The sequence below is a fragment of the Halichoerus grypus genome, chromosome 3 (genome assembly GCF_964656455.1).
Source record: "Halichoerus grypus chromosome 3, mHalGry1.hap1.1, whole genome shotgun sequence".
Taxonomy (NCBI): domain Eukaryota; kingdom Metazoa; phylum Chordata; class Mammalia; order Carnivora; family Phocidae; genus Halichoerus; species Halichoerus grypus.
Genome location: NC_135714.1, coordinates 70746249 through 70756763, shown reverse-complemented (window position 1 = coordinate 70756763; position 10515 = coordinate 70746249). Strand labels below are relative to the sequence as shown.

At 36.7% G+C, this 10515-nt stretch overlaps 1 long non-coding RNA gene across 1 annotated transcript in view; it reads left to right on the top strand.

Annotated features, from left to right (window-relative positions):
• Positions 1 to 725: 725 nt before the first annotated feature.
• LOC144381259 (uncharacterized) overlaps positions 726 to 10515 on the top strand; it is a 47542-nt gene continuing 37752 nt past the window's right edge. Inside the window, exon 1 of the long non-coding RNA XR_013446151.1 lies at positions 726 to 780. This is a non-coding gene — a long non-coding RNA (uncharacterized LOC144381259). The remainder of the gene's footprint in view (positions 781 to 10515) is intronic.

Genomic DNA, 10515 nt, shown 5'->3' with positions numbered 1-10515 from the left:
ATGTGGTTCTAGTGCCAAGAGGTTTGCATTGTGGAATTTAATTGAAGGTTTAGATGAAGATGAATAGTTTGAGTTCTGAATATATATAATAATATACTGGATTTGAATTAAAATAAGTAGCAAAAGATTTAACCATTTAAAAATTTTATAATTATACAAGTTTTCACTGTTGAAAGAAAAGGAAACTTATTGTCATAAGATACAATCCTACATTATTTAATTTAGTAAAAAAAGAAATAATAAAGGAAAGGAGCTGATGAACAGTTAATATTTTAATATCAATTATTTTATATTTTTCCTAAAATATGCTTAAGTAACTCATAAATTAAAATTGATATAATTAAAGTGAACACCATCAATTTTGTTCAGATTACCAAACTTGAATTATTGAGCTTTCCACTGAACCAGGACAGTGGAGAGCCCGTGTTCCAGGACATGAAGAGCCAAATATAAGAAAGATCTGGTCCCTGTCCAAAATTTTCACAGTTGTGTAGAGAGACAGACTTATAGCTGTAGGGCACAGCAATGCAAATATCTACAAGGTTTAGAGATCAGAATCGGAATTTTCTAGGTTATTAATAAGGGAAAGGTTATCAAGAAAGAAGAGGGAAATGTTCTTGGGAATAGATTTAAAGGATATAGAAATGAATGAACAACATAATGACACACTTCCAATATTTGCTGAGTGCCCTCATGCTAGTTTTTTACTTGTGCTATTTCAGTCATCCTTCACACACACAGAAAATAATACAGTGAGATTATTGCCATTCTACAGGTGAGGTAAGTGGGACACAGAGATGGTAAGTATGTTCTGGGTTGCATGGATAGTAAATGGGGGACTATAGGGATCAAAGTCAAGTCTAATTCTAGAGTCTACTTTTAATCACTATATATCCTTGCTGGCACATTCAGAAAGCTTCAATGATTCAATAAACTGGAATATAGTGAGTGGAAGTAATGAAGATGAGGGTGGTTGGATAGACAAAGGCCAGATGATGGGGACTGTAGGTTGTATTAATGAATATGGACTCCACCATGGAAATGAGAGAATATCAAAGGGTTAAGGCAGAAAAATAATATATTTAGACTTGTAACTTGGAAAAATCTTTTATTGACAAGGTAGATCTGGGTTGAAAAAGGCAAGATAGTTATGGAGAAGGGGGGTCCAAGAAGCTATTTTAGTGATTCAGGAAAGCAATGGGAAAGGTCTGAACTAAAGCAGTAGCTGTGGGGGGTAGAAAGGATGGAACAAATGAGAGAGATGTTATTTAGATAAAATTAATGGACTTAGTGAAAGTAAGAGAAGTGAAGAATCCTAGAATGACTTCTGGATTTATGGCTTGTGTAATAAGTGGTGAGTGGTGGGACCATATCTCATATAATGCATAGCAGAGTAATTGGTATATTATAATCAATCAGCAAGATGTTAACAATATCTGATATAATGAAAGGAGTAGAAAATAGAATTAAAAGGCTGGGGTTTTGTTCTTGATTTTATCACTGTGTGAACTACTTGACAATGCTGAGGCTTCAATTTAATCCGTATTTTAAAAATAAGGGGGTTTTGTTTTGCCTGGGTGGCTCAGTCGGTTAAGTGTCTGCCTTCAGCTCAGGTCATGATCCCGGGATCCTGGGATTGAGCCCCGCATTGGGCTCCCTGCTCAGTGGGGAGCCTGCTTCTGTCTGTCCCTCTGCCCCTCCCCCCTGCTGGGTCAGGCTCCCTGCTCAGCGAGGAGTCTGCGTCTCCCTCTGCTTCTCCCCCTGCTCATACTCACTCGTGTGCGCTTGCTATCTCTCAAATAAACAAATAAAATCTTTTAAAAAAATAAAAATAAGGGGGGTTTTGGACCAAAAAAGAGCTAGTCATTGTGTGCCTCTATTGCCTGTGAAGCATTCTTGCCAAATAATTGGACTTGAATCTGATGAAGCCTATATATACCAGGTTAAAGAAAATACAAGGTATAGAAGAATACGTAAAATGACACCATTGGGATGCATTTAGCAAAATCTAGAATGTGGGAAACTTTATAGGACATATTACCTGGCTCCTGTTTTATTAGCAAGAAAAATTTAAAAAGAAGGAAGGGGAAACTATAGATGAAAAAGACTTCAGAGACATATCTAGAGAAATTATGAAACAATTGGAGAAATGTTGAATGCTGAATATTTTATATTTAGTAGATATATATAAAATATTTATATTTATATATTATATATAAATATATTATAAAATATATTTATATTTTATTAATATATTTGGTAAAAATATTTTTACCAAAATATTTTATGGTATTAAGGAATTTTTATTAATTTTTTGGTGATGATTATTTGGAAACGATATTTTTTTAAGAAAAAATCTGCTAATTTCTATTGAATTCATATTCTTTTTTAATTGAAGTGTAGTTGACACACAGTGTTACATTAATTTCAGGTGTACAGCATAGTGATTCAACAAGTCTACCTTATGCTATCCTCACCACAAATGTAGCTACCACCTGTCAGCATACAATTCTATTATAGAACCATTGACTGTATTTCCTATGCTGTACTTTTCATCCCTGTGACTTGTTCATTCCGTAACTGGAAGCCTGTATCTCCCATTGCCCTTCACCCATTTTATTAATCCTTCCACTCTCCTCCCCTCTGGCAGCCATCAGTTAGTTCTATTTATGGGTCCGTTTCTGCTTTTTTTATTGTTAGTTGTTTTGTTGTTTAGTTTTCACATATACGTGAGATCATATGACATGTCTTTCTCTGTTGGACTTATTTCACTTAGTGTAATATCCTCTAGGTCCATCCATGTTGTCACAAATGGCAAGATCTCATTCTGTTTTATGGCTGAGTAATATTCCATTGTGTGTATATACCACATCTTCTTTATCCATTCATTTATCAATGGACACAGGTTGTTTCTGTATCCTGGCTATTGTAAATAATGCTGCAGTGAACATAAGTGTGCATATGTCTTTTTAGATTAGTGTTTTTGTTTTCTGTGGGTAAAGAGCTAGTAGTGGAATTACTGGATCATTATGGTATTTCTGTTTTTAATTTTTTGAGGAACCTCCATACTGTTTTCCATAGCAGCTGTACCAACTTACATTCCTACCAGCAGTGCAGTAGGGTTCCATTTTCTCCACATCCTTGCCAACACTTACTATTTCTTGTCTTTCTTTTTTTTTTTTTTAAGATTTTATTTTTTATTTTTTGACAGAGACAGCATAGAGGGAACACAAGCAGGGGGAGTGGAAGAGGGAGAAGTGGGCTTCCCACCGAGCAGGGAGCCCAACGTGGGGCTTGATCCCAGGACCCTGGGATCATGACCTGAGCTGAAAGCAGACGCTTAACAACTGAGCCACCCAGGCGCCCCTATTTCTTGTCTTTCTGATACTAGCCATTCTGGCAGGTGTAAAGTGAGATCTCATTGTGGTTTTGATTTGTATTTTCCTGATAATTAGTGATGTTGAAATCTTCTTATGTGTCTGTTGACTATTTGTATGTCTTTGGAAAAATATCTGTTCAGTTCCTCTCCCCATTTTTAATTGGATTATTTGGGTTTTTTGGTGTTGAGTTGTGTGAGTTCCTTATATATTTTGGAGATTAACACGTTATTGGATATAGCATTTGCTAATATCTTCTGACAATATTATGTGTTAAAAAATAATTCTTATATTTAGAGATTCATACTAAAATATTTATATAATATTACAGTTATCGGGGTGGTGGATAAAGATGAAACAGGAGTGGCTATAAATTGATAATTATTGAATTGGTAACAGGTTACCCTAGGGATTCATTATACTGTTCTTTTCACTTATGTATGTTTGAAATCGTCTATATACAGTTTTTTTTAATGGAAATAATTGAACTAACTAATCTCTAACAGTTTTTCAATTTCTAATATTCTGTAATCTCTTAGTTTCAATAAGTTATTTAAGCCTGCTATGTCCTTTCCAACAACCCTCTACTCCAGTCAAACTCTACCTCTCAATTGGAGCATTTTTTCTAAGGAGTAGTGTTAGAGAAAAAAAATCACACTCTTAGTTTCAATAAGTTATTTAAGCCTGCTATGTCCTTTCCAACAACCCTCTACTCCAGTCAAACTCTACCTCTCAATTGGAGCATTTTTTCTAAGGAGTAGTGTTAGAGAAAAAAAAATCACAGATCCTTACTAATTCTGCTTTTTCTATAATCAGGGCTGTTTCAACAATACTTTTTGTTGCAGTCTCATTGTCATGATAATCTTTATTTAAGCAGATTGTTATGAATTGATTCTCTTAGATGACATATGGACACACATTCGTCTCATTGGCATGCCACAACCAAGTTGCACTGTGTGGTGAGTCATTTCTGGGGAAACCCCGTACTCATTATGATGTATCCTTCTTTCTTACCTACCCCATGTACTCAGTTGTCAAATCCTATTAACATCACCTCCACAGTTCTTTGGAATCCAGACTTCTCTCTCCTTTCTTGTCCCTGTTTGTTCAAATCCTCATTACTTCTTGCCAAGTTATAGTAGTAATATTCTAATTGTGGGCATGTTGCCTATTTACCCTTCCAAAATATTCTGTGATCACAAAATTTAGAATCAAAGATTGAGAAGGAGTCCTGGTGCTGTCTCTTGCTAGCTTTTGACTTGGCTAAAACTCTCTCAACATAAAAAGTCTGACCCCAACTTTCTTTTCCAATATCATTTATACTTCTTGCCTGCTAGAATACATTGCAAAATGCTGTAGATAAGACTTACGAATAGCCAAGTCAAAAAAGTAGACAAATGCTTTTAAAACATATTTTCATGTGAGGTCTCTTTGCAGCTCCTAATTGAAATCTTAATAACCTAGAATTTTCTAGAATAAATGATAAAATTTCTTCCCTTCCATTAGAAAAACGCTAAAATCTTGGCTATGCCAACATTCTGTTTATTACTAAATACTTCTATTATTTTCTTCCATATCCACGCTTTCTCTCTGAAACCAAAAGGTAGTAGTATCTAGTTTGGGTACCAGTACTCATCTTTACAGTATTCTCCTGAACTGTCTCATCATCAGCCTGATTGCTCTTTGATATTCCATCCCTGGAAACCTTTTCTACCAGTCTAAGGTTTCATACCCCTTTAATCCTTTGATTTCCAGAATCAAGGCTTACCGGTTCAACCTTAGTTGAACCAGTTGAAAAACCTAGTTTTTCCATTAATGAGTCTCTGGATCTAGGACTTTATATAATCAGTCAGTTGCTGTCATTTACTGAGCCCTTGTAAGCCCGGTAGTAGGGGATACAGTGGGTTTTTTTCCTCAGAATTTATAATCCAGTCTAGTTCTCCCTCCCCACTTATTTCCCAGACCTCCTCTGTTTTTGTGGAAGTCCAGTAATGCTTTTCCTAACCCCACCCAGTGTGCCAATAAAACTTTCATGTAATCCATAGCCAGAAATAACAAATACCAAACTCGTACCTAATATAAATTCCTGTTTAAGAAGTGTCATGTTCTCTTACTGTACTATTGTGACCTCATGTGGTAGTGGTGGTGGTAGATGTGTGTCCCTGTCATCTGTTTTTTATTGTGAGCTTCTTGAGGGCAAGGAGTGTATCTATTTAAATTACTGTATATGGAATCAGGGAAACCACATCTATGGTTATTTACATAAGACTGGACATTCTCATAGAAACTGACATCAGGTGAACATTAGTGAGATCCATCAATTGATTCCTTGCCCTTTCTAAAAGACAAGGCAAAGGTTAACACACAATGCTGTAGGCAGATGGTAAATCTAAGGACAGACTACTGATAGACTGTTCTCTGATGTGGTTCCTGTCTCCAAGGGAAAGCTCCTGAATTTGTTTCTCTCTCTCCAAATATTCTTTATTCAAGATTTTGGGGGAATGGAGAACAGTTAAGTCTTGTTGGTTCTTTCTGTAGTTTTCTGGGGTGTCTTTCTCTCCTTACTTTATCATCTACTCTCTTTCTCCATTGGCTCTCTTTCATTGGTACTTAATTTTCAAATCTCTTTCATAAAACAGAGAAATAAAAACCTTTCTTCATCCATACACATTCCCATCCAGCTACTCGTATACTTCTCTTTTCCTCTTCACAACTAAGTTTCTTGAGAGTTGTCAACTTTTAATGACCCAGTTCCTTTACCTTCTGCTCATTTCTCAGCCTACTGCAATATGGCTTTTTGCCCCCACAATTTTGTTGAAACTTATCTCATAAAGGTTACGAATGACTTCATTCTGGTTAATCAGTGAGTGTTTGTTAGTTAACTGGAATGAATGAACACTTTCAGTCGCTTTCTCTGCTAGCATTGATAGAGTTGATGCCACTGTTTTCTCCTCTTTCAAAAGCTCTACCTACCTGCCACATGCATGGTACTGTATTGTCTGGTTTTCTTCTCAATTGCTCTTATGTGCTATTCTTTCTCTAGCAGATTTTAGATGTTTTTGTTTTCAAGATTCTGTCCTTGTCCATCTCCTTTTCTCATTCTCCAGGGTCTTTCTTGATCTCTTTCATTCCCATGGCTTCATTTACTCATTTGGTTTTTTATATGGATTTTCCTCCTGTGCTTCAGGGTTGAATATCATATTTACAATGGAAATCTCTACCTAGAAGTTCCAGAATTACCTCAAATTCCCAACTGCTCTTCCTTCCGTTTCTGTTCCAGTTGCTCAAGCTAGGATTCTGGATCTCATCCTTATCACCTATCTGTCCTTTACCTCTCCCACCTCACTGTAGTCCTGTCAATTCCTGTCAGTTCCACAGCCCTCAAATCTTACTTTCATCCACCACTACCCCCCACTACCACTGTTATTTTATTTGAGGCCAGTATTGTCTCACCTGGGTTAATATAAGAACATCTTTACTTTCTCTCCAGTCCGTTTTCCATACCATGGCCAAAATAAATTTTCTAAAACACCAATAATATATTTTCAGTCTCTGCTTAAAATCTTCTATGGCTCTAATACCTTCAGGATAAAATTTAAACTCTCAATGTTATATAGAAAGCCCTTCAGTTTCTTGCTTTTACATAGGCCTTCAGCCCCACCCTTTACACTTTCTTGCCTCACACTGAGCTTAAGTCATACTAAAGTATTGCATTTCCTTCCCTGTGCCCCATGTCTTTTTCTGGGAGCCTTTATACATGCTATCTTTGTCTGTCTATCTTTGACTTGTTTATTCAGGACTCAGTTCTGAAGTCACATCCTTCAGGAATCCTGTCTTGATTCCTATCCGGGCCTTGTCTGTGTTTCCAAGCTCTCCTTCTCTATTGTGGCTGGTTGCTTATCTCTCTTCCTGTTTGGATAGATTAGGAGTTGTTGAGGACAGGGAGAGGATGCCATTGTATCTCCAGCCACTCATCACAGTGCCTGGTGTAGGGCATTTATTCAATAAATGTTCTAAATAATGGCTGATTGACTAAGAACAAATGCCTGAAAGACTAACACAGTATTTTGCAATTTTTTTTCATTATTGCCCACTAAGGAGAAAAATTTAATTTAAATTAATGTCTCCCTAAGGAGAAAAATTGAATACTAAGGAATAGATTTTGTTGGAAAGAGTGGGCTTTGAAAGACCACATACCACTGTAATACCTAAGAATGGGGAAGGGAATCTATAATGATTTCTAGAAGGCAGTGATGTCTATATCTATGCCAGCCACAGTTAAGGAAAGAAGAAACAATCAAAAACTCTTTTCTACATACAGACAGATTGAGGGGTACTTTTGATCTTGCTCTTTATTTAATAATTTTCCTTACCCTTCTAGAAGCAAATTTGTACTTACCAGAGTAAAGTAACAGAACCTTCTGTTTCATGCTATTACCTAATTATTCAGTTACTTTGTAAATAACCTGATTGTTTCCTGAAAGTTCACTTTGTGGTGTTAAAATGCCTAATATGAATATTATATATATATATGTGTATATATATTTTTTATCAAATCAGCACATTCTTTAATGAAAAACTGAAAAATATTTTCTCAGAAACCATTTCAGAGATTTCACAATTGACAAACATAGTCTTTTAGTTACTAGCTGGGATTATATTTTTGGTATTTCTTAGGTTTTTCATTGCCTTGGGCCTTCTGCAATGATCTGCAATAATAACAGTTTGTGATTCCACAGAAAACAAATCACTGCCAGTCTTTAGTTGTGGTCTTGCTGTAATTTTGTCTGATATAGCTCATTGCATTGCACCAACCATAAAGGTTACAACACTCATTGGAAATCTGAGGCCAGCTGGCCATTTGGTGGACTTTTATTGGGATTTACTTTGATATTTTTTGCTTGAGTGTGTCCAGTGTGGATTCTTAGAGATACCTCTGGCCTAGCACATTCCAAGCAAATGTCTCCCTTTTGGAAGAATAATTTATATAGGTCTCATTTTCTTTTTTTTTTTAAGATTTTATTTATTTATTTGACAGAGAGAGACACAGTGAGAGAGGGAACACAAGCAGGGGGAGTGGAAGAGGGAGAAGCAGGCTTCCTGCGGAGCAGGGAGCCTGATGAGGAGCTCGATCCCAGGACTCTGGGATCATGATCCAAGCCGAAGGCAGACGCTTAATGACTGAGCCACCCAGGCACCCCTATATATCTCATTTTCTTGAAGCTAGTTTATCCCCCCCACCTGGGTTTTCATCTAAATTTTCTGTCCTAAAAATTTCTGATTTTAGGGTTTTTTCTTTTTCTTTTGAGATTTTCTAGTTAATTCACTGATTTCTCTATATCCCCAAATAACTTTCTGTATTGCTATCATGGTACTGTACATATAGAAAGAACTTATTAAATATTGGATGACTGAATGAATGACCGATTTTCTTGTATGTGACCCTTATTACTGAGGATGAAGTCTTCCTCCTATTCCAGAATTTGAGCTACAGAGTTGAGTTCCTTCCTCCTCCTAATCCTACCTACTTTTACCCTAAAGAATAAAATGTCATTTATTTAGATTCAAAATTGTAAATGCCTAAGAAATGCATCTCTTAGAGGGATTTTTTTTTTTTTTTTTTTTTGAGAAGGAGAGAGCGAATTGGAGGGAGGAGCAGAGGGAGAGGGAGAGAGAGAATCTTAAGCAGTCTCCACACCCAGAGCAGAGCCCTAGGTAGGACTTGATCTCACAACCCTGAGATCATGACCTGAGCCAAAATCAAGAGTCAGACACTTAACCAGCTGAGCTCCCAAGGTGCCCCTCTTAGAGGGATTTTTAAACTCAAGATGGTTATACGTATGTTTTTATATTCTACCTGCAGAATCATGTCTCCTCAATTTTTAAAATCTAAAAAAATTTAAAACAATTTATAGTAAAATTAAATGGATAAAGTGATGGTGAGTTAAATGATAGACCAAGTCAGAAGTAAAATAAATCAGATTAAGCAAGAAATATAACAACTCTGGAAAACATGATCTTTTGTTACTGTCATCACTATCACTATCAAAAATGTTGAAATGCCTATTTTTACTTGTCTTCCTCTTGGAAGAACACTCTATATGTAAAAAAATGTCTGAGGTTCTTTTTCATTTTTAGATAGAAATATCTAAAAACCTAGAAATAGTCATTCCTTGATAGAAATATAAAATTAAGTAACAGCCCAGGGCGCCTGGGTGGCTCAGTTGGTTAAGCAACTGCCTTCAGCTCAGGTCATGATCCTGGAGTCCCTGGATCGAGTCCCGCATCGGGCTCCCTGCTCGGCAGGGAGTCTGCTTCTCCCTCTGACCCTCCCCCCTCTCATGTGCTCTCTCTCATTCTCTCTCTCTCAAATAAATAAATAAAATCTTTAAAAAAAAAAAAAAAAAAAAATTAAGTAACAGCCCAAATAGGCCAGATTCAGTATTTCCATGGAAAAAGGAAAATAGTAAATACAATTATGGAATGGTGGACTGGAGAGCCCATAAAAGTCAAGTTTTGTAATCTAATTCTACAGTGTTAGAAAAATCTGTTAAAACACATGGAATTCCTTATTTTTCTTTAAATCTGATGAGCTGGCATCAGGAGATGATGTCTTCCCTTGGTGTTGTGGCTTTACATCTAGGGTGGGGGTCAAAGGATTTGACTACAATTTCAGGCTGATTCAAACCAGAGCCAAGTCCTCCTTGTAATTATGTTTTCCTGTAATAGCTCAAAAGCTCCTGCTCCACGTTCAAGTTCATACTTAATTAAGGTAAATGGGCAGAATCTCTGCTTCTGTTGGTGCTACTGTGTCAGACAGTGAAAAGCCACCACCCGTGGAGACCACCCACGTGGAGACAGAACTTCTGTCCCTCGTGGTGGCCAACACTCCTTCCACCACAAAGACCATGTCTGGTCTCCACGGGTGGAGGCTTTTCACTGTCTGACACAGTAGCACCAACAGAAGCAGAGACTCGGCCCGTTTACCTTAATTAAATATGAACTTGAACGTGGAGCAGGGAGCTTTTGAGCTATTACAGGAAAACATAATTACAAAATTGATGAAGCTAGAGAGTATTATGCTAAGCAAAATAAGTCAGAGAAAGACAAATACCGTATGATTTCATTCATATGTGGA